The 4,431-nt window shown below is 37.5% G+C and overlaps 1 long non-coding RNA gene across 1 annotated transcript in view; it reads right to left on the bottom strand.

Moving 5' to 3' along the window:
- LOC116702903 (uncharacterized) overlaps positions 1 to 2,030 on the bottom strand; it is a 13,028-nt gene extending 10,998 nt beyond the window's left edge. The window contains exons 1-2 of the long non-coding RNA XR_004335285.1: positions 2,021 to 2,030; positions 1,559 to 1,568 (exon numbers count right to left, since the gene is read on the bottom strand). This is a non-coding gene — a long non-coding RNA (uncharacterized LOC116702903). The remainder of the gene's footprint in view (positions 1 to 1,558; positions 1,569 to 2,020) is intronic.
- Positions 2,031 to 4,431: the final 2,401 nt, after the last annotated feature.

A 4,431-nucleotide genomic window follows, 5' to 3' on the forward strand; every position in this document is an offset into this window, starting at 1 on the left:
GGGCTTTTTGTTGACAAAGGTTTCATTTACAAAGTTGTTGATAGCATGGCAGTAGTCATTGATGATATAATGAAGTGTATCTCACTTGAATAATGCATGGAAAAAATAAAGAAGTTGTGTGTATAGGAAACCAGGATCCAACATTGAAATATTTACAGAAAAATTGGAACAAATGTTTCATAAAGTAAAGCATAAAGTCAGCTATATCTGTGGGGATTTCAACATTGACTTATTAAATCCCAACAAACTGGAATATTAATCAATAATATACATGACTACCTGCAAATCGTTGTGACCCATGATTGTAATCATAGTGGGAAAAGGGAGTGCAACCACACTATAGCTGCATTTAAAAAATGAGTTAATAAAGTATAATTGGAAGGAAGTAAGTAAGTAAGGAAGCTTACCTTAATACTGCATATGAACTTTTTTAGACATATTTACAACTCTATATTATACAAACTGTTCAATAAAACAATATTGCAATAAGAGGAAATATTCAGAAAAACCCTGGATGTCAAAATGCCTGAAAAAAAGAATACCTTAGGCATTTTATAAAATATAGAACAAAAGAATTTTGAAAAGAATCTAAGAATCTAAAAACAAATTAAATAACATAATGAAGGATTATTATAATAAATTACTGGAAAATAACAAACATAATGTGAAAGGAACATGGAATTCAATAAATACCATTATTACAAAAGGCCTTTTTTTAATTATTCAGGTTGAAAAAAATGGTAGTTACCCTTCTAAAATATTGGATTATCATTCACACATATGCCGGGGTGTACTGTTGAGAAACCTCATGTTCTAAAGCTATGTTTTTAGTAATTTGAATTATTACTGAAATCGATGTGTTTTCTTCTGCAGGACTAGAACCTGTCATGTTTAACCCTCGGGTTGTCTTCCCGTCAACACTTTTGTTGACGCTTTTAATCAATGTTTTTAACTTTTTCTTACGTTCTTGTCCCTTTTTCAATGTTTGTCACTTTTTTTGTCAGTTAACACTATGTAACACTAATTTACAGTTATTTTTGGAATTTACGGTCAACAAACCTCATTTTTAGGACATTATACCTAATGTTTGAGTTATGAAAGCAGAAATTTGGAATTTGACTAAAATTAAAGGAATGTATTTCCTCGCCACTGTCGCACTGTCGCTTGCTCTGGAGGAAACTACTAGAACTGTTGGGTCCTTGTAAATTCTGGAATGTGGTCTAGACCTACTCTATCTGCAAAGTCTCTCGAGATTACTCTTGTTATGAATTGATACTATAAATAAAATTGAAATTGAAATTGTATGTTGATGGATAATCACAGACTGGAATATGTCAACTTTTACTCAATGCTAGTTTGAAACCACTTCAATTTTTTTTTCTTCAAATGCTATAAAATTGAATAAGACACCCCAAAATTAATGAAAAAAGAGATTTGTACTTGCCAAAGAGCGTTGTCTGGAACCAATCATGTTATTTTGGGGAATTAAAAAGAACACTGATATAGGAAAATGGGTCAATTTAACCTGAGGACAACATGAGGGTTAACTTCTAATAACCATTTTAATCCTCACAGGCATAACCTGTGATCCAAATGTGAACGTTAACAAACACTGAACATAAACCCGATACCGCTTTTAAAGGGATTGACTGGTCCTGAAATACAGACACGTCCATCATTGGCCATACTATGATGAAACTTTACATTGCAAGTTTTTCTTCCACCTAACATGCAGGTCATCAAATTGCCTCCTCCAGGTGTGTCCCAAGGGTTAATTGAGACTCCCCCCTCCCCTTTGATGTCAGCTGTGACCCTTCAGTTGAAGCTTTAATTAGTGTAATTAGTGGCCATCAGATGAGCAACAGATGCTCACCCCAATTCTTCCTACTGGATCACCTAATAGATGTTCTCATCAATCATACTATTTATTAGGTAGAATTAGAACATATAGATATGGTTAGTGAATATGTAACTTTGCTGCCTGTTTTATACCGTTACATTTCTTACCGTCAAATTTGACCCAAGGACAACAGGCGGGTTAACAATAAATCCTCCAGGTACAAAGTTAGCCATGGCATTCCACAAGGCTCGGTGCTTGGACCAATTATATTCTCCTTATATATGCTTCCTCTAGGCAATGTTATTAGGAAGCACTCAATTGACTTTCACTGTTATGCGGCTGACACCCAATCATACTTATCAGTCAAGCCAGACAAAACTATTCAGTTACCCAAACTTCAGCTGTGCATTAAAGATATAAAATCATGGATGGCCTACAATTTTCTGATGTTAAGGTATTGCTCTGGGTCCTAAACACCTCTGAATATCATAATCCGAAGATATATTTACTCTGGATTGCATTGCCCTGGCCTCCAGCACTACTGTCCGAAATCTAAGAGTAATTTTTGATCAGGATATATCCTTTAACGCCCAATTACAAAAAACTTTGCCCAGCATGCTGCCTTGGATTAGGGTGCCACCAAAATCCTGATTGCAGCTGTTGCCGTGGTCCTGCTACACTCCCTGCTATGCGGTGACCTGCCATGCCCTGCTGCGTCCTGCTACGTCTCTGCCGTGACATGCTGCATCCTGTGGTACCCTGCGGTGCTCTGCTGTGCCATGACCTACTAAAACTACTATTTATAGTCATTGTTCCATTATCTTTATTGTAACTGTTAATCACACCCCCAACCGGCACAGTCAGACACCACCTACCAAGAGCCTGTGTCTGTCCCAGGTTTCTTTCTAAAAGGGAGTTTTTCCTCGCCACTGTCGCACTAATGCTTGCTCTTGGGGGAATTACTAGATCTGTTGGGTCTTTGTATATTAGAGTGTGGTCTAGACCTACTCAATCTGTAAAGTGTCTTGAGATAACTGGTGTTATGATTTGATACTATACATAAAATTGAATTGAATCTGCTGAAAAAGGAAAGTTTTTCTGTGCTCGTCTTCCATCTCTGTTTAACACACGTGTACGTATACCAGAGGCGATTTCTTTAAGACTGCGAGGGAAGCTCTCGCAAAATGTCAAAAAATGAATGGTCAAACATGTGATATTCTGTTAACATTTTATTGACTAAAACTGCGTAAGCACACATTCATTTCAAAGGAGAGTTTGTTCAGAATCTGCTGACTCAATTTCCTTCGCATACATTCCCGTAGCGTCACAAGGCTGCATCTCCTTTGATTGACAGTGATTTTGTACTATGAAAAGTCTTAAGAAACTGAAAGAAAGAAACTTAAAAATTAAACAGCCGGGCACATCAACACCTGATATTGATTTATTAACACCTAAGATTTTAGTGCAAAAATATAGGGCAAAGTAACTTTTTATCTCTCCTGGTATGACAAAGTTAGCTGGCAGACAAAGAAAATGTACTGTGCCATGCCTCTTGATGAAACCATTTCACAGTAGTAGTGGTAGCAGTAGCATTAGTATTATTAGTATATATATTAGTATATATTATATATTATTATTAGTATATATATATATATATATATAAAATAGTATTATAAATCAATTTGTATGACATAGGCCGAAAATTAGCTTCCCCTCTTTGAATGACCATGCAGCCGCCACTGACGTATACGTTCATTTTGTGACATCACAACTACTTTGGAAGCCAATCATAACTAACACAAGTGTGAGATTCAAGTAAACTTTTTTTTTAATTTTAAAATGAAATGAAACACAATTATAGAACCAGGATTTTTTTTTTAACCCGGACACGCTGCGTCAAGGAGTAAACCTCTATAAATGGGCGCCTGCTCTACAAACTGAGCTATGCGGGCACCCAGAATCAGGATTTTTCAATGCAGTAGGAGTAGATTGAACAACAACACAACCGCATATTTTAAAAAGAAAATGACAACTTCCTACGTCTTTAAAATGAATTCCTAACAGCTGCCATTTAGGATGTGGGCATTGCTGTCCTAAACCCACGCTCATATTAGGCTTTGTCAAATGTAGGCGCCTAAAACATGGAAACCAGACCAGTTCTCACAAGCATAGAACTACACACACACACACACACACACACACACACACACACACACACACACACACACACACACACACACACACACACACACACACACACACACTCTTAACACTGGCCTTTTGGCCTGGCACAAGCTGGCACACCAGCCGGATAATTGGCCTCTCAACACACTCCACTCTTTTACAGCCCCAACAAATAGAGAGAATGAATGAAGGCAGAGTCAGCTGGCACATGAATAGAGAGCCAGCCAAAGATTTCCCTAGCAGACAATGCAGCGTGCAGCGACAGCGTGACAAAGCGTTCACTAACCACATCACTGTCCTGGCATCAATGTGAGTCTGTGTTTGTGTGTGTGTGTGTGTGTGTGTGTGTGTGTGTGTGTGTGTGTGTGTGTGTGTGTGTGTGTGTGTGTGTGTGTGTGTGTGTGTGT

Source organism: Etheostoma spectabile, chromosome 15 (assembly GCF_008692095.1).
Source record: "Etheostoma spectabile isolate EspeVRDwgs_2016 chromosome 15, UIUC_Espe_1.0, whole genome shotgun sequence".
Classification (NCBI taxonomy): domain Eukaryota; kingdom Metazoa; phylum Chordata; class Actinopteri; order Perciformes; family Percidae; genus Etheostoma; species Etheostoma spectabile.